This window comes from Mustela nivalis, assembly GCF_964662115.1.
Source record: "Mustela nivalis genome assembly, chromosome: 5".
Lineage (NCBI taxonomy): Eukaryota > Metazoa > Chordata > Mammalia > Carnivora > Mustelidae > Mustela > Mustela nivalis.
In genome coordinates this window covers 104,645,725-104,672,474 of record NC_139024.1, presented here as the reverse complement: position 1 = coordinate 104,672,474, position 26,750 = coordinate 104,645,725, and the positions used below count along the sequence as shown (strand labels likewise).

At 38.8% G+C, this 26,750-nt stretch overlaps 1 long non-coding RNA gene across 2 annotated transcripts; it reads left to right on the top strand.

Moving 5' to 3' along the window:
- Nucleotides 1-8,193: 8,193 nt before the first annotated feature.
- On the top strand, nucleotides 8,194-25,431 carry LOC309864348. Of its 2 annotated transcripts, XR_014311471.1 has the most exons (7): nucleotides 8,194-8,448; nucleotides 9,105-9,321; nucleotides 10,767-10,884; nucleotides 11,722-11,864; nucleotides 12,384-12,480; nucleotides 22,888-22,966; nucleotides 23,071-25,431. It is a non-coding gene; the product is annotated as an uncharacterized lncRNA (long non-coding RNA). The 2 variants fall into 2 exon arrangements; XR_014311470.1 differs by lacking the exon at nucleotides 10,767-10,884.
- Nucleotides 25,432-26,750: the final 1,319 nt, after the last annotated feature.

The window sequence follows — 26,750 nt, the reverse complement described above, 5'->3', positions numbered from 1 at the left end:
ATCGCAGGTAATTTATTCTAATAACATCAAAAGTTCTTCCCCAGATAGAGTTTATCCTTTGATAGGTGTGTTTATAATTCCTTAATGTCACTGGTCTGAAAGATAAGCTTTTACAGATATATTTTGTTCTCCTGAATATTTAGCCCATAATATTATATTTGATAATAATAATAATGATAATGATAATAATAGGTATCACTCATTGTGCACTTACTATGTAGCTTATTTAATTCTTAAAGCCTTTCTTTTTAAAAATATTTATTTGAGAGTGAGAAAGAGAAAGAGAGCATACAAGTTTGGGGGGGGAGGGGCAGAGGGAGAAGCAGACTCCCCGCCAAGCAGGGAGCCCAATGCAGGGCTGGATCCTAGCACCCTGAGATCATGGCCTGAGATGAAGGCAGATGCTTAACAGACTGAGCCACCTAGGTGCCCCTAATTCTTAAAACCTTTCTTTAGGGTAGTATATCAACTAGGATTAAGGTTGATGGAGATGGAATTATATCACTTGAAACAATAACTTTAGTAGATGGTTTATTTCTCTTTTCTGCTCATGTATTCCAGAAATAGTTAGACCAGAGCCGATATGACATAGAGGCAGGGATTCAATCTCTGTTTTATACCTCTGGCATATATAGCTTCCATCCATAAGGTTACCTTATGGACAAAGCAGGCTGTTGGAGCCCCTGCCATCATGTCCATATGCCAGCTGTAGGAAGAAGGAAGGGTGAGGAGGTCACACCCTTTTTCTTTAAAGGCACTTTCCAGAAGTGGCATATACTGTTTCCACATATATCCCAGAACTTAGACGAATGACCACACCTAGTTGTAAGAGATTTTTTCCCCCAGATATTTATGTGTCTTGCTGAAAATTAAGGTTCTATTGCTAAGGAAGAAGGGGAGAATGGGTATTGAGAGATTGCCGGCAGTCTCTGCTGCATTTGAGTTATTATCCCCAGGTTACAAAAGGAGAAATTGAGTCATAGAGAAGCTAAACTAAGATCTCATAGCTGGCAGAGCCAAGACTCAAACGCAGATCTATCAGATGTTAGAGCCCTTAAGCACTACTTTGAAGTGTCTCTACCTTAAAACAGTTATTTGACTTTATTCTGTCTCTTCATCTAAATTAGTACAAAGAAAACCTTTCTGACTAAGTCACTAGGTCAACCTGTTGAAACAATGGAATTCTTTATTTTACCAAGTGTTCTTGGCAAATGACATAGTACTGGTATCAACTTGTGCAATGAAGCCTTTACTTCTGCTGACCTTTTGGATAGGTGGATTCGGAGAATTTAGTAACAGGTTTAGAAAATTGCCTAGCTGACAGATTAAAGTCTCATTGCCAGTGTTCTACTTGTTCAGGGTTGCCACCGGTTTAAATGCCATTAAAATATGCTTTGCTATCTTATTATATGGTTTAGATTTTAAACAAGGTAATAAAAACCAAGATTTCCAATAGGATCAGTAAGAATAAATGGAAAAAAATATTTACTGTTGGGAAAAAAATCACAGTAATTTTATGACTTATTCTCCAAAGATAAAATTTGAAGTTAATGATAGCACATTTTAGAATAAATCAGATCATACTTCTAAGTTATTTGAAAATTATTACACTCAGGTGGTTAACCTGTGATAAAAATCTAAATCATATAACATATTATGAATGAGGGCTCTCTTCCTCTCTTCTTCCTTTCTTCCATTCCACAGAGCCTTCTTTTTTTTAGCTCCAGTTTGTGAGGGTTTTTAATCTTTTTTATGTCTTCTATCTCTCGGCTTTTCTAGCACCAAGAGAGAACATGTGAATGTGGATGAATAAATCAAGAAACAAGTAAATACCATGTTTTATAAATGTCACAACTTAAATGTTGCTTTGTTGCTTAAACCCTTCAACATTTTATAGAGTTTCTGTGAATTTATTCATACTTTTCAAGAATGCTATTAAAATAAGTAATATATATTAGTTATTCTCCAGAAGTCTTTTACTTAACTAGTCATAACAACACTAGGGAGGCTGAGTGACTAATGACAAGACTAAGGATTCAATGGTTTGCCTACAAATAAAGAGACATTTTCACTGCTGTGACAGTTTGCAGACAAGGCATTTCAATATGAAGAAACAAAATTTGAGTTCAAGATGGTAATGTAGGAAAAACCCTGAACTCACCTCCTCCATGGGCACACCAGATCAACACCTATATAGAGAGTGATTCTTCCTGAAGAAGTGAGAGCTGACTGAACAGCTTCTGCACAACAATGGATAGCGAGACCAAATAGACAATGACAGATTTTAAGAGACAGAGATGTGGTAACCATAGGAATCCCACCCCAGATGATGTTAAGTACAATGAGAATGGATAGTACTGAGGAACCAGGAGCAGATTTATCTTCTTTGGGGCACAGAAAAACAAAAACAAAAACAAAAACAAAACATGGTTTAAAAGGTTACCTAGAATTTAAAGTTCTCACCAGCCCTTGTGGATCTACCAAATGGTGGGGGACAAAGAAATGGTGAGCACCATTGTTTATGGTCCCCCTCCATTTTGAAAGCATAGACAGAAGCAGGGTTTGGGTACCCTAGCCAGCCTGCCACTTTAGTGAGTCCTGGGCTCCTAGCCCATACTGGCCCCAGCTGGAACCCAGGGTAGTCCCCTCACACCTGTCCAAGCTCCAGCCATACCACTAAGGTGGCCCTAGCACTGCACACACCAGAACACCCCCGGGACAGTACCCCTGGAACTGCAGCTGTCTGGCCAAGGCAACACAGGTGCCAAGCACCCTGAGACACACCTGGCTTATATCTGCTTCAGTTCCAAATGACTCATCAAGGCACTCTCTGCACAGAGTGCCCTGGGACCTCCTAACATCTACCCACTCCAGCTCCAGCTATCCTGCTGTGTCCCTCCCCATCATGTGGAACATTCTGAGATCTGGCCCATGCTCACCTCAGCTCCAGCTGTCTTGCTAGGGTGCTCCCTCTTTGGAACACACAGTCTGCACCTATTTCAGCTCCAGCCACCCTGCCGGGCCTCTGCTTGGGACACCCTAAGAATGCCTCCTCACCCCACATCTGCCCCAACCTGCACCTGCTTTGGCTTCAGTTGTCTGGCCTCTCTGTATGGAATGCCCTGTGGACCCCTCCCCTAATCCCCACCCCCACCCCACTCCCTTGCCCCCAGCCTGTGGCTGCCATAGCTCAGGCCAGCCAGCCAAAGCCACCAGGCACATGCAGTCTACTCAGGGACATTCCTACACAAAGCCATTCCTTTGAGACTGGAGGAAGTGCTTTTCCATTTAATTCATAGAAACAAACAAAGTCAATCAAAATGAGGAGACAGAGGAATATTCCCCAAATGAAAGAACAAGACAAAACTCCAGAAAAAGAACTAAACAAAATGAAGATAAGCACTCTACCTGAGAAAGAGTTCTAAACAATGGTCATAAAGATACTCACTGAACTTGACAGAAGGTACATGAATTCAGTGAAAAGTTCAACAAGATAGAAAATATCAAGAACCAATGAGGAAGCTGAACAATACAGTAACTGAAATGAAAAAATACACTGGAGGGAATCAACAGCAGAATAGATCTGTGCTCTGAAAGATAGGGTACTGGAGAGCAACCAAACTGAACAGCAAAAAGAAAAAAGAATTAAGAATACAAGGACAGATTAAAGGATATCCAGGACAAAATCAAGTGCACTAACATTCTCAGTAAAGGGATTCCAGAAGGAAAAGAGAGAGACAAGGGAGAAGAAGTTATTTGAAGAAATAATAGCTAAAAAGTTCCCTAACCCAGGGAAGTAAGTAGAATCTGGGTCCAGGTAGTGCATAGAGCCCAAACAAACAAACAAAAGAAACCTAAGGAGATCCAGACCAAGACACATAATAATTAAAATGTAAAAGTTAAAAAAAAAAGTAAAAATTTCAAAATAAAGACAGTATCTGAAGAGCAGCAAGAGAAAATCAATGGTTAGGCACAAGAGAAACCCCATATGACTGTCAGCTGATTTTTCAGTACAAACATTGCAGGCCAGAGGGGAGTGGTGTGATGTATTCAAAGCACTGACAAGAAAAACCTACAACCAAGAACACTATATCCAGCAACGTGATCATTCAGAATTGAAATTGAGAGATAGTTTCTTAGACAAAAGAAGTTCAAGGGTTTTTTTTTTTTTTTTTTTTTTAACCACTAAACCAATCTTACAAGAAATGCTAAAGGGATTTCTTTAAGTGGAAAAGCAAAGGTCATAATTTTAAGTAAGAACAATATGAAAGGAAAAAATTTCACAAGTAAAAGCAAACACACAAAAAAGGTAGTAGATCAGTCACTTAGAAAGTAATGAAGATTAAAAAACAAAAGTAGTAAAATCAATTATATCTAAAAATTAGTTAAGGGACTCACAAAATAAAAAGATGTAAAGTATGATGAGGGGCAGAGGTGCCTGGGTGGTGTAGTCCCTTAAGTGTTTGACTCTTGGTTTCGGCTCAGATTGTGATCTCAGGGTTGTGAGATCGAGCCCTGCATCAGGATCTGTTCCACTCATGGAGTTAGCTTAAGACTCTTTACGTCCCCCTCCATCCCTCCTAACTCCCCCACCATAAATAAATAAATCTTTAAAAAATGTGGAGGAGGAGTAAAAATGTAGTACCTTGAGAATGTGTTTCAACTTAAGTGACCATCAGCTTCATATAGACTGCTATATATTTAGGATGTTATATATAAACTTGTGGTATACATATAAACTTGTGGTAACCACAAACCAAAAACCTATCATAGACCCACAAAAAAATAGAGACTGATACCCAAAACTAACACTAAAGGAATTTCTTAATCACAGGGAAAGAGAACAAGAGAACAAGAGAAGAACTGTAAAAGCTATCAGAAAACAGTTAACAATATGGCAATAAATACATATCTATCGATAATTACTTTAAATGTGAAGCACCTGGGTGGTGCAGTCAGTTCAACATCCGACTCCTGGTTTTGCGGTTGTGAGATCGAGTCCCACATCAGGCTCTCTTCCTCTCCTTTTGCTCCTCCCCTCTCTGCTAGTGCACATTCTCTCTTTTTTTAAAAAAAAGGAAAATCTGAAATAAATAATCTAACTGTACGCCTAAAGGAACTAGAGAAAGAGGAAGAAAGAATGCCCAAAGTTAGAAAAGATCAGTAAAATCAAGATATTGATTGAAAAGATAAAATTAATCAGTCTTTAGCTGCACTAATAAAAACTAAGGACTAAATAAAATCATAAATGATAGAAGTAATGGCTCACACGCAGAAATACAAAAGATTATAAGAGATTACTACAAAAATATGTGCCAGCAAATTGGACAACCTAAAATAATTGGATAAATTACTAGAAACAATCTTCCCAAACTGAATCAGGAAGAAATAGAAAATCTGAATAGACTACTAACAAAACTGCATTGGTAATCAAAAAACTCCCAACAAACAAAAGTTCAGGACCAGATAGCTTCACAGGTGAATGCTACCACACATTTAAAGAAGAGTTAATACATACTATTCCAAAAAATATAAACAAAGCTTCCAAATTCATTCTGTGAGGCCAGCATTATCTGGATACCCTAACCAAACAAAGACACTACAAAAATGTAAACTACAGGTCAAAATCTCTCATGAACATAGATGCAAAAATCCTCAACATATTAGCAAGCCAAATCAAACAATATATTAAAGGGACCATTCAACATGGTCAAGTGGATTTATTCCAGGGATGTAAGGATGGTTCAAATCTGCAAAGTTTTGACAAAATTCAACGTTCGTTCATAATAAAAACTCTCAACAAAGTAGGTTAAAGAGAATATACCTCAGCATAATAAGGCCATATAGACAAACCAACAGCTAACATCATACTCCATGGTGAAAAACTGAAAGCTTTACCTTTAAGAGCAGAAAAGACAAGAGTGTCCACTCTCACCATTTTCATTGTGGAGTCCTAGCTGCACAATAAGATAAGAAAAAGAAATGAAAGGTATCCATATTGGAAAGGAAGAAGTAAAATTTTCACTATAATGTGGTATAATATACAATGGAATATTAGTCATAAAAAAGAACGAGATCTTGCCATTTGCAACGACAGGGATGGACCTAGAGTTTATTATGCTAAATGAAATAAGGCAGAGTGAGACAAATACCATATGATTTTACTTATATGTGGAATTTAAAAAACAAAACAAACAAAACATCGGAAAATGGACCCATTATTACACAGAAGAAACTGGTGATTGCCAGAGAGGAGGGGTGTGGAGGGATGAGCAAAATAGGTGAAGGGGATTAATAGGTACAAACTCCCAGTTATGAAATAAGTAAGTCACTGAGGGGTGCCTGGCCAACGCAGTCAGTAGGGCATGAGGCTGTTGATCTTGAGGTTGTGAGCTTTGAGCCTTACACTGGGTGTAGAGTTTACTTAAAAAAAAAAAGACAATCTTTAAAAACAAGTAAGTAAGTAAGTAAGTAAATAAATAAATAAGCCAGTCACTGAGATGAAAAATACAGCATAGGCAATTCAGTCAATATTTTTGTAATAATGTTGTATGGTGACAGATAGCGACTATACTTGTGGTGAGCACTGAATAATGTATAGAATTGTCAAATCACGATGTTGTGCTCCTAAAACTAATATAATATTGTATGTCAACTCTATCTCAATAATAAAAGCTAAAAAGAAATGAAGAAAGATAATAAGATGATATGATAAGAAATAAAAGGCAAAACAAAAGACAGAACTCAGCTGAAGTTTCTACTTGTTTGCTGGGTATCTCTGGACTGGTTCTTTGCAAACTTTAAGCAAGAAGAGGACCAGTTTCTAGATGATGTGGACGGAGGAACACAGACTATTAGTATTTAATAGATTTTCCACTAATCTTATATTACTATTTTTTCTAATCCCTTATTATTAACTTTAAATAAGTAACACATTAATGCATATTATTACAAATTTTAAAAGTTCCATTTGAGAGGCTCCTGGGTGGCTCAGTGGGTTGGGCCTCTGCCTTCAGCTCGGGTTGTGGTCTCGGGGTCCTGGGATTGGGCCCCACATAGGGCTCTCTGCTCAGCAGGGAGCCTGCTTCCCTCTCTCTCTGCCTGCCTCTCTGCTACTTGTGATCTGTCCAATAAATAAATAAAATTAAAAAAAATAAAAGTTCCATTTGAATAAGGCAAAACCTTCATTTTCCAAAGGTGTTTTTTTTTTTTTTTTTCCTTTTTCTTTAGCAGTACCTTCATCATATGGCAAGGAGTCTGGAGACAGCTTGGCTTCTGGAAGGGTTCAACTATATCATTAAGGACCAAAGCTCTTTTCATTTCTCCATGCTCCCAGTCCTGATGTGGTGGCTTAGTCCTCAAGCTCTCTCCTTCATTTTGGCAAAATGGCTCCTGCAGATTCTGACATCACATAAAGAATTGAGAAGAGGATTATTTCCTTTTGTGGTCCACTTGCCTCCCTCCAAAATCCCCAGCAGAATTACCCCATTGGCCCCAATTGTTTCTTGTGCCCAAGCATAAGTCACTCAAACAAGACTGATTTTCCTGGGACTGAAGAGGGGTCTGTTCTCCCTTGGATAATGTGAAGGATAAAAAAAAAAATCTGGGATTTTGTTAACAAAGCAAAAACAATGGAAAACCAGCAAAATTTGCCTTGCACATTTCATTTTTAGAGAAATTATACTCAAAATAAAAATTCAATATAAAATAAGTACAAAATCTTTACCACCCACAAATATAGGTAAGACGCTTAGTATCTGATCTACAGTCCATTCATTCTTTTTCTTTCGACAAGTATACTTTGATCACCTGCTATATGACAGCCACTCTTGTTGGTACTAAGGTTAGAGAGATGAACAAGTTAGACATTTATCTGTATTAGGAATGCTTCCAGCAGCAAGTAACATAACAGTTCAGAGGCTTAAACCACAGAGACACGTAATGTTTACATAAAAGAAATCAAGGACAGGCACTCCGGACATAGTCCAACCCTCCTAAAATGTTTCCAAGGATACAGGTTCTTTCTTCTCTGTGTCCTCAACATGCTGGCTTTTGTCTTTGTTCTTATCACCTCACTGTTCCATGGTTGCCATAGCTCCAAGTATCTCATCTGACTTCAAGTCAGAAAGAACTGGTAAAGGGAGTTCTTTTCTTATTGTCGTTTTTACAAGCACTGAAAAACCCTCAGAAGTCTCCTAGCAGATTTCCATGAACTCTCAATGGCAGAACCCTGCTGCCCTGGTATGCTCAACAGCAAAGGAGTCTGGAATAGTAATTCTCTCACAAGGTGCTGTGGGCTATGTCCATCATTGTCCCCAATGAAATTGAGATTCTGTTTATAAGGACAGACATGAATGATAGTTAGTCTATTACAGTGCCTTCCATAGTCTCCTTCTTCATAGAGTTAGTTCTCTGGCCACTTTGCGGAAAGATAAGGTGGAGTAAAACGTGAGTATTTTTTTTTAACTTTAGTCTTTGAAATTATATCTGAGGAATTTACATAGTGTTTTTTGCTTAGTATAGTGTTTGTCTGGCACATTCAGATAGACGAGCTATTTATTCTCTATATAAGCTTGACAAAAACTGGGGGTTGCCATCTGTGGGGCCTCCCTTGGCTTCATCTAGTGGATCTAAGATGTTACAGAGAGGGATAGAAATATAGAACCAGACACTTGTGATAAGTATTAGCGGACAGTTATTCCTGGCACAAAAAGTGCCATGAGCAGAGCATTCACTGGTTTTCATGTAGAACCACCTTACGTCATCATCAGATTATTTGTCCGGATGCTTCACTAGATAAAGAGCTTCTTGAGGGAAGAGACTTTTATTTATTTCTGGATTCCTAGCCCTGAGGATGGTGTCTGGCACCTAGCAGGTACTCAGTGAAGGTTGGAGGTTAGAGATGATCTTTCAGAAAGCAAAACGTGGGGAGGAAATTCGAACAGTGCACATGAAGGAGTTCAAACGTGGAGTGTTTAGAAAACCAACTTAAAAAAATGAAAAGCGAATGAATGACAGAAACAGGTTAGGGTGCAACTAGAACTTCGGAGGAGTAACTTATCTCTTCTTTTATTTTTTAATTTTTTTTTCTTTCTCTCTGGGAGGTGCGGTGGAGGTCACATGGTGTTTGTGCAAATCGCTTGGGTCTACAGGGCACCGGAGTGGGGCTAAAGTGCGAATGAGGTGGAACACTCAGGAACAGCCTGTCAGAACAAGCATGATTTAAAGCAGCTGCCCTGGAGAGTGTGTCATTTTTTATAGCAATAAAAGCAGTAATGATGGACTTTATATTGCAGTCACAAGCTACCATTACTATGTCAGGTGAGTGAATTCAAGCAGGTCTTCTAGAAGTCTAAGGGCGAGTTGTTGTTCTTTCTTTAAAACATTCAAAAATAAAATTTCTCCATTGGTACTCTTTAGCGTTTGCTGTATGAGACTGTCATTGTATTACAAATTTATATCTCACTGGGGATATTGCTCAGTGATAATTCTCACATTACTCCTGTTTTGAAAGGTCAAGAAAACATTCCTTAAAGAGCAAGGCTTTGTGTTCACCTTCCATGGAAGGCATGTCTCAGCGTAAGAGAGGGGGGAGGACTTTGCACTGAATGCACTGAACTGGGCCCTGTCCCAGGTCCAAGACCAGTCCCGGTGCTTGGCCAAGTCAGTTAGCCTTGTCTGCATCTGTGAAAGATGCCTCTGTGAGAAGATGATCTCATGATTTTTTTCTAACTCTAAAATTTTATGATTATTACACATTAAGTGCCTACCTTCCTAAGGACTGAAGAGGGTTGAGCGTTAACAGAATACTTACCCTACACCTTAGGTTGATCGCCTCATCTTTCGTAATACCATCTTACAAATTCTTATATTGTACATTTAAGCAAATATGGCAGCTATATAAAATAATAAGAAAACTAAATACAATTCGCATTTGTTTCTTCTAATGTCTATTTCTATGACGATCTGATGTGTGTATGCATAACTGGAATCCTTCTGTACACAGAATTGTGTGCCTGCCTTTTTTCCCCACAGAATTTTATATTGTGAGCAGTTTCCCATCCCGTTAAAAAATTCTTTAAAAAATAGTTTTCTTAAAAAAATTTTATATTGTTACATATAACACAGATACAGAAAACTGTATAAATGAATTGTTGTAAGGTAAGCACTGTCTTAGCCATTGCCTTTCTCAGTCACTGCAGAAACACTCTTCTAACAGAACCCTCTCCCTCCTTGCTGAAATTCATTGCCCTAATGACTTGTATGGTAATAATTTCCTTATTTGTATTTATATTTTTACCACCCAGGGTACATCTTTAAATGGTATCATTTAGTGTTGCCTAAAAATAAGATTTTTAGTGCCTATTCATTATTCCATCATATAAAGATAGATCAATACATGTACATACAGCTTATTGGATCATTTTCTTCCTTTTCTGACAGCTGATTGTTTCGTTTGTATTTTTTGAATTGATATCTGTTCACATAATGCAAAAGTTTTAAAGGCCTAAAGGAATGCAATGAAGAGAGCTCCTCTCACTTCTGTCCTCTAGCAACCTGGCTCTCTCGATGACTAGTTGCTAGAAACTTGTTTTTAAGGATAAAGGAGCCTAAGAATGATATTGATATATATATTTTTTGGTTTTAACATACAAAACTAATGTAAGTAGACATGAAAAATAGAACTCTCACTAAAGCATGAAAAATCCCTGTAATTGATTCTCTCATACGAAATTAACAGAGCTTCTATGTGGTTTCACTCTTAGGTTAAATGCATAACATTGAATGTTGTGTGAATTGGAAGTGAAATGACCACAGAAGGAAGTCTAGGATCAAAATAGATGTAAAGACTGTTGTGGTGTTTTACTTTGCTTTCTTGTAGAGGTGAGAGCCAAGCGACTTTGTCCCTTTGGCACAATGGGAAACTCAGTTTCTTCTGTTTTGCTCTAGGAGATCAATAAATAATGTCATCATGCTAGTTATGCTAATGCAAAAACACATAATTCAGAATGAAGCACTAACTACTACATAACTACCTAACCTGCCTGACCAGAACACAATTTTTATGCATTAGGGTTTTTTGGTTGCAAGAAACAAAAGCAGGCTGCTTAACTTAAATAAGGAGAATTTGCTGGAAGGATTCAGGTACTCACTGTTTGGCAGAAAGGCTGGAGAACGAGGCTTTGAAATGGACAAAGGCAATTCAGCTGAGGAGGTCCAGGAATTGGGGATGACAACAGTGGTCTCAAGTGGTATTAAATTGATTTTGGATATTTTATTAGATTCTAGTAGAAACTGTGTGATCATGGGACATCAGGGGACTGACTACACGACCAGAACTGTCCATCATGATATTATCAGATACAATGAGTGGTAAGTTTAGATAAATATATCAGCAGACTTATGATAGAAATGAAACACTGGGATCCATCCAGAACATGTTCGGAAGGCATGAGTAAAACACATACATGTATTTTTAAACTCTTGCCTCACCTGCCACTGCTGCACTAATGGACCTCCCTCAACTCATGCTGGGGCCTCATGGGGCAGAAGAGGAATAGGTGATCCCCTATGACCAAGTGAGGGAAGAGGAGACAATTTAGGCCCAGTTTACATATGAATTCTCACTACACAATAGTGCTAGCAGAAAATGGATTCCTACCATGTCACAACCCTACAGGGAATGGAAGGACAGTCTTGAAAGGAAATTTCTCCCTATAGGCAGTGTTATCAGTAGGATGAATGGCTGTTAACTTCGTGTGGAGAGAGAAAAATGTATGTAGCTGTAGATACATCCAGATTCTGGGGCAGACAGGAATGGCTTGTCGGGATCTTGGAAGAAGCAAAACTGGAAGATTGTCCTGGTAAGTCATCCTTGTATTGGCTGTCTCAACTTACTTTCCTTACTGTTCTGTTGCTCCCCTTTCTCTGGGATTGTACGGATACTAATAAAGGTAGTATGACATAAACTTTGGTCTCAGGTTTGAGGGGAAAGAGACTTTTGAAAAGTTCAGTGAAATATTTCTGGGCAATTCAGACTCCCAAACCAAATTATACACGTTCTGCCCAAGCAATGATATACATCTAGTGATGGCTCAAAGTATTCTTAGGATAATTTCTATCGTCTGAGAATGAAAATGAAGAGAAGCTTGTCCAAATTATTTCTGATAACTTTCAAGTATACTTCTCTGAAAATCTCTCTAAACTCAACCATTTATGAGATAATTGGACTAGCAATCAGAGATAGAAACCTGGCTATGAACAGACTGAAAAAGAAAATTATCTCATCAACAAAACAAGAAGCTATCTCATTCTCCTTATCCTAAGAAAAATCAATATGTAATCAAAATTTCTATTTTTTTTTTCTCAAAATTACTTCACAGATTGAATCTGACTATTTCTCAATACTGTCAACTCTGCCAAAAACCTCAGCAAAGAAAGTAATTACCTTTTAAAGTATTTCTCCCACTCTGATCCTTGGTAAGTCTGAAACTGTTAAACAACTGGCAACCATGTTCCTTAAGATTTGTTTACGAAAAAGATAGAGAAGTGGGGCACCTAACTGGCTCAGTCAGTAGAACATGTGACTCTTGATCTCAGGGTTGTGAGTTCAAGCTCCACATTGGGCATGGAACCTACTTAAAAAAAAAAAAAAGAAGCAGAAGAAGTTAGGGAAAAACATAGTAACATCGTTTCTTGAGCTCACTTTATCATGCTTGGGTGGGGGACAGATATTCATAAAGTGCAGAAAACAAGTTACCAGCAGGAGCAAGGAAGCAACAGAGAGAGTTGAAATGTGGGATAGGGTGGGCGTTCTGGATAACATAGGACAGCAAAGAAGAGAAAGAAGGCCATGTCTGTGGTAATGACTGACTAGGTGGCGATTTGAAAGAAAAACGAAGCACAGTTGATCATATTCATTTGGGTGACATCTTTTATATTTTTCACACTGAATATGATGTGCAACAAGCCACTTCCTCATCAAATCAGCTGATTGTGTCGCCACTCAACAATGGGGAGAAAACTCCATTAGTGAACTGACTGTATCATGAACCTTAGAACTCTCCATGGCTTGTAACTCTACCTTGAATAAAATCAACTTAGCTCCTCTTTTACTTCAGTGACTGAGGTTATCAAGCATATGATAAGGAATGTCCTGGGTTTTCAGAATGGCTGCAAAGAATTATTTTTATTTAACCAGTTGAAAGTAGGTAAGACAATTTAGAGAAAATGGTAAAGGATGGTATATTAGGCATCTTAAATTTGTTTGTTTGTTTTTAAAGATTTTATTTATTTGACAGAGAGAGATACAGCAACAGAGGGAACACAAGCAGAAGGAGTGGGAGAGGGAGAAGCAGGCTTTCTGCCAAGCAGAGAGCCCCATGTGGAGCTTGAACCCAGGACCCTGGGATCATGACCTGAGCCGAAGGCAGACGCTTAACAACTGAGCCACCCAAGCACCCTTTAAATTTGTGATTGGCCGGCTTCATTTCCCCTTCTTAACACCACATGTCTAATAATTGTATTATTATTATACTATTATTATTACCTTAGTATGGTGGTATTGTACTCCAGAATGCTATACCTTTCTTAACCAAATTTGAATACATGATTAAAATTAGGTCAATCAAACACTTACCCCCTGGAATTTAAATCCTGGTTAGGAGATTAAAGGCAGAGAAAATGGTAGGAATTCATCTAATGCAGGAGGAAGGAGCTAGATTTCTGCCACCAAGACACTATTCCTGTCATCCCCAGATCCTGCACCGGTGGGGATAGCTTGGCTCTGCACATTTCCTAGTATGGTTCTTTAGCCTTACTAAGGATAATGAGGCCTGATCTCTTTCAATCAGTTTTCTTTGTATAAATTAACTGGAGGCTATTTCTGTTGTTTGCATCTATAGAACTCTGACTCATTCAGAAAGTGTACCTTAGCAATCAGGCAGGTTAAAGAAAAGTTGAATTTATTGCTCTAAGATAAGTGGTATGGGACCATAGCCAAAGTAATGCCATACTTAATTATTTAAACAAAATTTTTTTAAAAAGCCTTTAGAAAATATTTATTAACGATAAATACAATGATTTTATAGAGAAAAAAAACAGACTGGAAAAAATATGCAATGTTGAACAAAAAAAAACCACTAGGAAATATATTTTTGATAATTACCTCATGGTAAAAATATGAAATAGATGACAACATGTTTTTAAAAATGTCTGACATTGATTGATTCATTGATTGCCATTGACAGATAAGACTGAATGTCTTATTCTAGCTGGAGGTATTTCCTGATTACCACTTTTTCCTCAGTATTTTTTTTTTTTAAGATTTTATTTATTTATTTGACAGACAGAGATCACAAGTAGGCAGAGAGGCACACAGAGAGAGAGGAGGAAGCAGCCTCCCTGCTGAGCAGAGAGCCCAATGTGGGGCTCCATTCCAGGACCCCGAGATCATGACCTGAGCCAAAGGCAGAGGCTTAACCCACTGAGCCACCCAGGCTCCACTTTTCCTCATTATTTAAATCCCACAGACATTTTCTTGCTAGGGCTGTATTATTAGGAATAGAGGCATAAAATTTCAGGGATATGGAACTTGATTTGACTCAAATCCTCCTAGAAGTGAGAATTGAATAGTGAGTTTAGTCAGATGGGACTTAATAGGATCCAAAGTTCAGGATTTATTTATTTTTCTCTTTGAAGGCTCAGCAACACTCATGACTTGTGTGGGAAGAATGTCTTGCTATATCAAATTTAAAAAAAAAGTGCAGGCCTGATTGCTTGTCACATTCCATCTGTATCATTATTATTAAGGGCCATCAGGTATAATCCTCTTTATCAACAGACTTACTGTATTTTATTACCTTTCTTTGTTTTCCATGTGCTTTTTTATTTGGCAATGGAAATGAAAGCTTATTTGTATCCTATGTCTGAATTTCGTTCTCACAGAAATTATGTAAAATAGACTGAGCCATAGAATATCAAATATCTTAATCTTTTTATTACAAATGGACTTTGAGAATTATTGCCCTAATAGGTAACCAGTTAGCATAAAGAAAAGATTGAATGGAGTCTAATGGGACAATTTCACCAAGACTTCCCTCAGCTTTCTCCTAGAAAAGCTAACACTGGTGCAAAAATACCTCTATTGAAGGAGAAAATTTGCTCTCATTTTAAGGTGGTAAGTCTCCCTTTATCTGATAAGTCTGTGTCATTATGAATTTGTGACATAAACTGTACTCAGCATAGAATATTTACAGTAATGTGTATTTATTTATTTATTTATGTGTGTGTGTGAGAGAGAGAGAGAGCAAGCGAGCTCAGGAGCGTGGGGGGCGGGGTGCACGGACAGGCAGTGTGAAGAAGGAGATTTAAGCAGACCTGGTGTGTAGAGTGGAGAGGGATGCCGGGCTTGAGCTCACCACCCTGAGATCACAACCCGAGCTGAAACCAAGGGTCAGGCGCTTTAACCAACTGTACCACCCAGGCATGCCTCGTAGCAATGTTTAGTTAGTGGTCTAATTTTCCATATAGCGCTAAAATCTTCTTAAAAGGTCCCTCAAAGGGGCGCCTGGGTGGCTCAGTGGGTTAAGCCGCTGCCTTCGGCTCAGGTCATGATCTCGGGGTCCTGGGATCGAGTCCCGCATCGGGCTCTCTGCTCGGCAGGGAGCCTGCTTCCTCCTCTCTCTCTCTGCCTGCCTCTCTGCCTGCTTGTGATCTCTGTCTGTCAAATAAATAAATAAAATCTTAAAAAAAAATAAAATAAAAGGTCCCTCAAAGAGCAGGATCTTCCTTAAGAATGATCTTCTTTGAAATTTGATCGTGCCACTGCTTTACTCTATCAGGGCAAGTAATAGAAAAATATAACAACTACTTAAAAGAAGAGCCCTCTACTTTTCTCATATTAGAAAAGTCTGGGAGCAGACTTCAGGGCTGTCCAATGACTCAATAAGTTCATCAAGGATACATCTTGCTTGTACTTTTTTACTCAGCACACATAGCATATTTGCTTGTTGCTTCGTATTCTTAAAATAGCTGCCAAAGCTCCGTGCATCACTTCTACATTGAAGGCAGGAAGAGTGAAGGGGTGGTGACAGTGAGTTCTCCTCTCTAGTCTTCTCCTTCTAAAAAGAAGTAGTGCTCTTACAGAAGCCCTCTATCATATTCATTTGCCAGAACATAGTCTCACATCCACCCTAAAACCGATCACTGGTGAAGGAGCATAGCATTACCATGATTGGTTAAAACCAACTCTTACTCAGGTCATCAGTAGAAGGAAAGTGACTCCGGGGCAATCAACATTCCCTAAAGGTATGTGTGATGATTATCAAAACACAAAATTGGAAAGAAGAAAGGGTGAATGTTGTTCTGCAGGCAATGATATACTTTCCACCCTTTGCCCATCTGGTTCCTTCTCACTCTTTAGGTCTCTCTAAATGCCTCTCTTCAAAAAGCCCTTTCCTAAACCAATAATCTGAAGTAGGTCCCTTGACTATTTTTGCCCAGAGCATTCCTCTTAATTAGTAATTATGCATTTTTAAATTTTATTGTAATTTTAAAATTTTATTGACTCCAGTTACACCAGGGATGATACCCCTTTGGTGAGAAAGCACTTTAATGGAACCATGGTTTGCAGGACAAAATATATCCTATTCCATGGGTGCCTGGGTGACAGAGTCAAGTTAGTTATCCTACTTCTGGTTTTGGCTCAGGTCATGATCTCAGGGTTGTGAGATCGAGCCCCAGGTCAGGCTTCATGCTCAGCAGGAAGTCTGCTTGAATCTCTCTCTCCCCATCCCCACCCTCTCCAGTGTGTGTATGGTTCTCTCTTGCAAAAATAAATAAATAATTACATAAATAAAAGAAAATAAATCTTATGCCATTACTGGAGGACCTAATACAGATCTTGACTGATCTATGTAATAATACAGTTGCCTTTCTTCTGGGCATAGGACAGATTGAGGGGAAAAAATGATTTTTCTTCAATCTTTGAATCTCAGACAACATCGGAGATTTGGATTTGGGGAAGAGAAGTGACATTGGGGTATCACAGGAAGTAGGTTAGTCCTTAGAGTATGTTGACAGGCTGAGCACTAGAGAGTCACAAACAGTAATGATAATAACAACAGCAATAATAATAGTAAACACTTATCGAGTGTCTACTAAACATCAGGAAGAAGTCTAAGTAATACTAAGAATGACTCAGTTTTCAAGGTATTTTTGTGTGGTGGTTGCCCTCGGAGACACCTAGATTTTAAATAAGTTCTCACGGCTCATTCCTTAGCCCAGGCTATTTCTTGAGCCCATGCTTTCAACAATATCTCTCAGCCACTGCCTCCTTTGGATCAGAAATGGTTGCTTTGTAGATCATATTCTCTCTTTTTTTTTTATTAAAATTTCCCTTTATATCTTCAAATCTTCAGTAAGTTTCATTGAATGCTACTGCTTGATTTTAGCTGTGCTTTGCAGGCCTCTGTTAACAAATAACAGGAAAATTTGGGTCACACTGGCTTATGAAAGTGACCTGCAGTGTTGGGGAGCGGAATGGTTGTCTGAAGCAATGAGGGAAAACCAGAAGAGTGGATTTGAGGAATATGTCTTCTTCAGAGATGGCTCCTCAGCTCTGAGGGATCCAATTCCTGGATCCCCAAGAATTTAAAGAAGGGATGTACCCTTGCAAAAGTGTAGAATTATATGGAAGCTTAAATTATCATTACCTAGGTTTGTAAGTATCTACTCAGAAGACCAAGAACTTGGACATCTGGTTGCGTGAGTCTCTGACATATGGTTTCTAGTTCCCAGACTCAACATAAATTAGACATATGAAGATAACCAAATTTCTTCTTGCTGCTAGATCCAAATATAATCCTCCTTTCTACTCTGTCTACCTCTTGGCCACCATGATGAGGTGGGTTGGACTGGTCAGGTTGCACAGAGCCTGAAGGTGTCTTAGTAGTGGGAGGCTTAATTTTTTTACTTTTAAAGACTTTATTTATTTATTTGAGAGAGTTAGAGCATGAGCTGAGAGACGGAGAAGCAGAGTCCCTGTTTTGTAGGGAGCCTAATGTGCACCTCGATCCCAGGACCCTGAGATCATGACCTGAGCCAAAGGCAGATGCTTAATGGACTGAGCCACCTCGGTGCCCCAGTGGTGGAAGGCTTTAAACTACATAAAAGACATGACTAAATGTCTCACAGGCGGTACAGAGAGAGCCAGTATCTGGAGGAAATGCTGAACTGGACATTTTAGCAGCAGTGATGGAGATTTTTGATGTACTTGAAGCAGTAGAGAAATCTCTTTTGTTCCAATGCCATGAAAAGAGAGGGCTGCTTCTCTATAATCCAAAGACTCTACTTAAAGGGATAGGAGGGCTTGAAAGGCCCTTAAACTCTATTCATAGCAGCTGGATAGCATTTTAGGGATCTTATGTTACGTGATAAGGTAGCTAAATTTTGAGCTATTACTATTTGCTAGACATGGTTTATTTAATTCTCACAATTCTGTAAATTAGGGATTACTCTTCTCTCCATTTTATAGACTCCTGTATAGGATTTCTTGTCTGACATAACACAGCTGCTAAGTGCTAGAACTAGGAGAACTGGTACAGAACCCACTGACCATGTTCTATTTTTTTCTTGCCTTCTTTTTGGCTTTTATGTAAGTTCCCAATGTTCTTTTCCAATGAGAGAAAAATTATGCATGTGAAAATTATTATGATTTAAATGTTTAAAGGAAAATTCCATGCATTGTGGATATATACAAGACATGGAGAGATCATTAACTTAGCCAGCAAACCAGAACTGATTTATCTTTGGATGTGGTAGGAAAAATTCCAGAAACAATATGTGCACCAAGTAGAGTCACTTGACTTTTAAACATTTAAAAAAAAATCCTAAAAGAATAGAGAGGATGTGGGCAAAAACTCTAAGGATGTTATATTTAATGGGAATTTTTTGATAAAGCACTTGTTTTAGGTAGGAGCTGATAATAGTTTATTTAACTTATTAATGGAAACTCAGTGTAAACTCAGATAAGCACCAAATGACCTTTTGGTATACTGCTGCTATCCCATTTGCTGTCTACATCTCAGTTACCCTACAATGTTCCCGGCATTACTCAATCCAAAACCACTTTTCACTGTTGGGAAGAGTTTCCCATAAAGTCCCCCAATTAATTCCCGTTTTCTTTCATTCCCTGCCCACATTAACTCTTGTAAATTAGCAGTTATCTCAGAGCCAGAACAGTGGGAGGGGGAGGAACCACAGGAATGCATTGCTCCACTGTCCTGCGCTTTTTCAACCAACATGTCCTCTGTCAGTGATGAGACTACAGGCTTTGGGGATTTGGATTTCGTTCATTTCCGTGACGAACCCCCAAGTGAATGTCTACTGCTTGCCAGACATCATATAGGTAATGATTAGAGACGGAGACTGACTCCAGACCTAATGTCATAGAGCTTATATTCCAGGGGGAGCAAATAGAAAATAGACACAATGTAGAGATAAGCCATAAGAGGGGTGAACATTCTGTTGTCAAAGACAATAAAAGATGAGATGAAGAGTGATGAGGTTGGAGTGCGGGTGACTTAGGTTTGTTTTGCCAGGTAGGGAAGGCTGCTCTCACTGGGTTTCCTTTAAACTGAAATCTACATGATGAGCCAGACCAGGCTTTGCCTCTGCTGGACATCTCTCTCTCTCTCTCTTTTTTTTTTCCCGAAGATTTTACTTATTTGACAGACAGAGATCATAAGTAGGCAGAGAGGCAGGCTTGGATGGGGAAATGGCGGGGAAGCTGCACTGAGCAGAGCTCCCAATGCAGGGCTCAATCTCAGGACCTTGAGATCATGACCTCCATGAGCCGAAGGCAGAGGCTTAACCCACTGAGCCACCCACGTGCCCCAGCTTGGACATCTCTTTAGGGAAGAAACCACTGGCAAGTCCCTAAAACTCTGAGTCTCAGTTTTTTCCTCTCCAAAACAAGGAACATAACAGCTTTTATAAAACTGTGAAGAATAGTGAAACAATTTATCAGATAACTTGGTATATGGGTAGAGACCCTATTCAGTCACTGAATTTAGAATGTATGTCAATTACCTCACTAAACACAATTCCCACAAAATATGAAGGCCTATACAAAGGTCTGTTGTAGTAATTCTTTTTATCGTTATTAGACTCCCCACTCACCCCCCTTCCTCCAGGTCAGGCTCCTTTCCCAAGATGCCTTTCTGGGAACATTCTGAAGACTGCCTAAGGTGACTGTGGGAAAATAGCACAACTGCTCATTTTCCCTCTTTGCTTTTTCCATTCCAACTTTCTCTCTGTTAGCTAGTGGTAGAACTTTCTGACATTCCAGTCAAAAGTCTCTGCTGTAACCTTGGCGTCATTGATCACCTTTAGTCTTAGCACCCATGTGGATGCTCCAATGTTCTCAGATCCTCTATTTGGGGGCAAGGACAGGACAAAATGACATGAGTTCTTGAGGCAACCACTTCCTGCCTGGGTGATGTTAAGTTAGTTATCTCTATGTGTTTCATCTATAAAGTGGGAATAAGCGTAAGTACCTACCTTACAGGATGATTTTAAAGAGTAAATGGCTTAATACCTCTAAAGCACTTCAAACACAAGTGCTCCATTAATGTTGCTTATTTTATAACCCACTTCCTGACTCTACCCATTCTTTCTCATGTTTCTGCTCCAGGCATTTGCCATCTCACTTAAGCAACTGTTAACCCTTGCGTATTGTCACTCCACACAGCCAGATGCAAAATTATCTTTCTTGCCTATAATTCCGACCCTCCTTCATTCCACAAATATTTGTAAAGGACCTACTATGTGCATGTCATTGTACTAAGTGTTATGGCGGATTCCTAAAATAGAAAACACAGTCCTTCCCTGGTAAGGTTAGAAACTAGCTGAAGGATTCATCTGCACGTAACATGCCAAACAACAATATGGGTTAAATAACTATAAAATTAGTACAAAAGCAGTCACATGACATTACCTGTGAGTTTCCCACTTTGCACACATACATGCAATCCTTTACTGATTTAATAATTTGTATCGTATTTTTCAGGTGTGTGCAGTATTTATTAGATTTTCCCTTTGATCCTTATACTAATCCTCTCAGTAGACTGAAGTACCTTTGACAAGAGGGAGCGCATCTATAACAGTGTCGTCAGTGCATGGGCTCTGGGGAGCAGAAAAATCTCTGCTCTGCTACTTGCTAACTTGAGATGTTCGGAAAGTTGCCCAGCTTCTTGAATGTCATCGCCTCTCTACAAAATGGGGATAAATTAGTGCTTTTTTGGGTTAATGTGAAAATTGAATGATATAATCCCTGTGAATTCTTAATGCAAATCCTGGCATTTGTATGTGCTCAATAAACACAAGCCATCATCATAATTGGTTTTTATAGAACTTGTGATAAGTGAAAATTCAATATATTTCTCAAGGTGTCTAGTACAGTGCTTTGTAAATAGTAGACAATGAAATAACTTTGTTATTAAAAAGGTTATCAACTGGGGCACCTGAGTGGCTCAGTGGGTTAAAGCCTCTGCCTTCGGCTCAGGTCGTGATCCCAGGGTCCTGGGATCGAGCCCCACGTCGGGCTCTGTGCTCTGCAGGGAGCCTGCTTCCACCTCTCTCTCTCTGCCTGCCTCTCTGCTTACTTGTGATCTCTGTCAAATAAATAAATAAAATCTTAAAAAAAAAAAGGTTATCAACTATGAAGACTCTCTACTTTGACCTTCAGAAGCTTAAAATGCATATTTTAACATTTACTAAAATAAGACAAACTTCTAAACATAGGAATTATTAATATTGAAACCAGTAGCTAATGTTCTTCCCGCATGTATCTTGCCTCAGAGCATTCCTCTACTGATATTAACAAATACAATGGAATGTCAGGTGGTTAGTAGACTCTGTATGAAATACTAAACCAGCTTACCAGACTTCATAGAATTTCAAAGGATAAAGCAAGGTTAAAGTTTTTGCCTATAACATACCTTTTCTTTAGAAGTAGAGTAGAAGATTCAAAAATTCTCTAACACTATTTCTCTTCAGAAATTAGATGATGGGCCTTTCAGTAATTGGTGGAATGCCAATTCTCCAATAACTTCAAATATGGATCTACAATTAAAATCAGAATTTTGAACCAAGAAACATATGCTCTTGATACGTTTTACTATTTCTCTTTATTTCTATGATTCTTTTGCTCCTCTCTTGGTTCTGTGTATCTATTCTGCTTACTCTTCCTATTTTGCATTGAGACTTAGTGAATACATAATGATAAATTGCTGTAGACTGCTGCTTTTGGATAAATACAGGGATCCAAGGAAACGTGGTGATGATTCGTTCACTCTCCCTACTCCAAGGGAGACCGAAATACAGTGACTCACCTTTTCCATTGTTGGAAATTCAATCTGCCTCTGAAAGGCAATTTTGGTTTTATAAAACCATGGCTTATAGAACTTTAGAAACCATTCCCAGGGGCCACTTGGAAATGAGTCATCAAAGAACTGATATCTGAATCAGAAGGAATGATCATTCATGGGGCTCAGACATACCCGGCCACCAGGCTCACGATTTGGCTTTACAAGAAATGAGGGCAGGAGGAGATGGCTGGGGGTGGGTGGGGGGTCCATGTTATCATAGAGGCAAGGGGGGAGTCTCCTCCTCAGGAGAGGGGGTAGTTGCCTTCCTCAAAAGAGACCTGAGATCGGATGTACAGAATGATTTAGTGTCACAGGGGATGGTCTGAACGTTTCCACACTTGGATTAAATACCAGAAACCAAGTTATTAGACTGAAAACAGAAGAGGGTCCTATAGAGGTGCCAACCCCAAACTCTCAGGATTGAAATCTAATGAATATTTCTCTTATCCAATTTGAGGAGTTGGGGAAAACAGGTGGGGGAAGAGGAAAGGCTTTGTAGAAGAATCAGACGGCCGATTGCAGTTTATTAAACCTAGGTGAGAAATCTACATTCTGGAAAATCATTGTATTCTACAATTTTGTATTTCCTTTACTTCCCCTTGGTTTTATAATGAAAACACTTTTTATTTTAAACTCACAGGAAGTCCTTGTGACCTCACTTTCCTAAGACTCATTTCTGTTGAAGGAACCAACCAAAGCAGATATTTTTGGGGGAAAATGTGACAATAAAACATACCAATTTCCTCATCAAAGCTGGAGAAGTTGAAAAGGAGTTTGGGGAGAAGAAAGCAAAGCCCGTAAGACACTGGAGAAATGTTAATTAAGAGCACTTCATAAACATAACCTAAAGCAGAATATTCTGTAAAACGTGACGTTCAAAGCCACATCAGAGCTTCAGGCAAAAATGACACTTCTTTCCTGGCTTTATGAGACAGAATCCTCAAGGCCACATACCTTCAAACATCTTTAAAAGTGCAATCATTTCTCACAAAGCAGTCGCTCTGAAGTGTGATTTAAAAGTTGTATTTAGACATAAAACTCAAGTCATTAAACCTGTGTGTTGACTGAACTTTTTATAGATGTGTATTTACTGGGCAACCATTGATATTGTCTTTGGGGAGTACACTCTGTTCTGTGCCTGGGAAAGGTTTGCTGCCTCTGTGCGGGTGTCTTAAATGTCAAGGCTGCTGCTGCAACAGCCCCTCCTACCTCAGCGGGGCTGTGTGCAAACCCTCTAGCATTCATAAAGAAGCAAAGTTCTGGGGGAACAAAGTTCGGATAGTAAAATGTCCTTTTACGCACAAGCTCTGTCAGAACTCTGTCTGCCTTGGTGCTGAGCTTGCTCCCAGCTTCAAACATGGAACCCCAGTTAATCGCACCATTGTTGGGAGCTGCAAAGTCACTGTATAATTACTGAGGTTTTCAAAGGAATTAGCATGTAGTTACTACGAACAACATGTTCTATTTTGTAGAAATGATGCAATTAAATTGTCTTAGGCTAATAAATTAAGTGTAGCATAAGCTCATATAACAGCTGTTTGAAAGGAGGGGCTGGAGGGCGATGCATTTATTGAGATTACTTTGAACCCATTAGCCTCTATACTCAATGCAGACGGGTGTGTCTCGCTGCAGGGAAGCTATCCACAGGCCCACCTTCACTGAATAAGTATTTTAAGAATTCTGAGCATACTTGGTTAAGGGGAGAGAAGGTGAGGTAGAAGGTAGAAGGAGGAAAATGTAGGGAAGATGATGCCAAAGTCTTAGACACGAATTTGGAGTTGAAATGGGATGGCAACTGAGCATATATAAATTACACGGGGAGTCCACTCTTGTGCATGACCCTTGCAGAAATTCAGTTTAAAGGCAATTTATCACCAACATGTCTACTGCAATTGGAAATCCTTGTACAATGCTCAGGAAGTTCTTCATTATTTACCAAACCATTTTAACTCCTCTTTTATGTCTTCTGCTCATTCAGATTTAATGACAATTGGCTTAGATTCGGTTGAAGTAGAGGAAAAGGTTTTCCCATTTTTTCAGTGGAGGGCTGGAGGGGGTTCTGAAGGAATTTACTGATCACTTTAGGACCTCTTTTGGAGTTCAGCTTCGGTGTGTTTTGGGGAAAAAATCTAATGTCTCCCAGTTTCAGTAAGAATTGCTGGAACTGGAGGGCTCACTTCATTGTCCCCCAGCCCTGAAATGCCCCCAGGCTAGAACTCGCCTCTCAGCTTCCAGCCAGGAGCACTCCACCTGTGTTAAGGTCAGAAGAAGGACCCTTCTGTGTGACAAAGTTCCTAACTCTGGTTGGGGTATGGGTAAAGGTTAGGCTTAACAACTGGATGGAAGAATTTTCTTTCCCTTTGTCTTTTCTTGACTGGAAATGGTCTGTTTTTTGGTGGAGGTAGGTATCATCCATTCTTATTCAGATACTGTCCTCCTCCACCTTCCTCCAATTGCCCGCCCACTCTCAGCCTTCTACAGATGACTAGTGAAAACAGATGGGAAAAAGGTACAGCTGTTGTCTAACCGTGAGTGAGACCAAGTATTTTACTTTTGATTAAAACTTCTGCACGTGTCGGAGTATTTTCTTATATAACGGATTGTATGCAAGAAAGTGTCATATCATTTTTTTAAAAGACTTATATTTGACAGAGAGAGAGAGAGAGAGAGAGAGAACATGCGTGAGTGGGTTGAGGAACAGAGGGAGAGGGAGAGAGAATGCTCAAGCAGCCTCCCCGCTGAGCATGGAGCCTGAGGAAGGGCTTGATCCTGCGATCCCAGTTTGGTTCATGACCTGAACTGAAATCAAGTGCCAGATGCTCAAACTACTGAGCCCCCAGGGCTTCCCCATGGTTTTCCCCTGAAGTAAAACCCAGTGGTCAGTCCAACAACAAAAGGAACAGATGGCGTTTTCTTGATAATTTTTATATTTTTAAAAATAAAATATAAACTTTGTTTTTGAATTAAAGAGAAGCCTTATTCCTGGCTAGTTAGACATACTTATAGCAGAATCTTAAATTGTATAAATATGACAAATAAAGCTCTTATTATAAGTCTTTTTTTTAAGTTTTTTTTTTCTTTTTTTTTTTTTTTTTTAAAGTTTTAAGGAATCTGCATCCAAAGTGGGTCTCGGACTCACAACCCTGAGATCAAGCATCGCATACTCCACTGTCTGAGCCAGCCTGGTGCTCCAAAGCTCTTATGTCTTTTAGCAGAATGTAATTATTGACAGCATTCCATGAAAAATTAATTTTGTAGAGCAAGAATATTCATTGATGTTAAACTATCCTATGAATTGATTTTATAATCCATTTTCCTTTCTAACTTTGTTATTCAGGTATTCCCCCTGCCTTTTAAAAAAGTTTGCCTTACACCACTTCACTTTCATTAAAGATCTCTATTAGTACCTGTTTTTGCTAGCTGAAAGAAATCTCAAGAGGGGTTTCACTTTTACAAAGAAGTGTGCAAAGCGAAAATTGCATTTAGCATTTGTTTTCAATGAGGGGTTATAGAAGCAGCCTGAACCCTAACAGTGAGAGTGGCCCCACTAAGCTTCTTTCTCAGAACTATACCCAGCATCTTAGCATTAAGCTGCCATATCTCTGAACTGTGTTTGTGAGCATCTGTGTTTTATCTCCATTTATTGTGTGCATCCTCTAGCAAGATGGTATCCCAAGGTATCAGAAAAGCCCAAGGGATTATTTTCATGTCTAGAAACATGTGGAAAAAATATCTGTATAAATTAATGGCAATTGCTTCTTCACTTTATGTTATTTCAGCTTTCAAAAGTTTTCATAGGCAAGCTCTACTTTAAAATACTGGGGAAACCTGTATTTTCAAAGTGATTCAAAGACATGCATTTCGGTTTCATAGTATATTAACATTATTTTAATGACTCTTAGCAAAAATTTAAATGTAATTTTACCTACTCTGTTGTCTGTTAACATTTATTTGCCATCTTCTTTCAGTTCAAAACCGAAAGAGAATTCCTCTTCAAGTGACTTCTTTACAAGTTTTTGTCATTAACATAAAAATAAAAATTATTTCATCTGTTCAAAGTTTTGTCAAGATTTAATACTCTGAATTTCTACCAATTTATTTTCTTTCTTTATTGCAGAAGAATTTTTTGAATAAAAAAAAGGAAAATTCATGCCTTGTCACATATATTCCCATGTTTCTTCAGATATTATTGAGAAAAGAAAGATGCAAGGAACATATTATTTGGAGAAGCTGGAAAGAGATGAATTTCCCTTTACAGTGAAAGCCAAAAGGATGATTGAGTAAGGAGATGCTGGAATTGGCCTCTTGCTCATTAAGCAT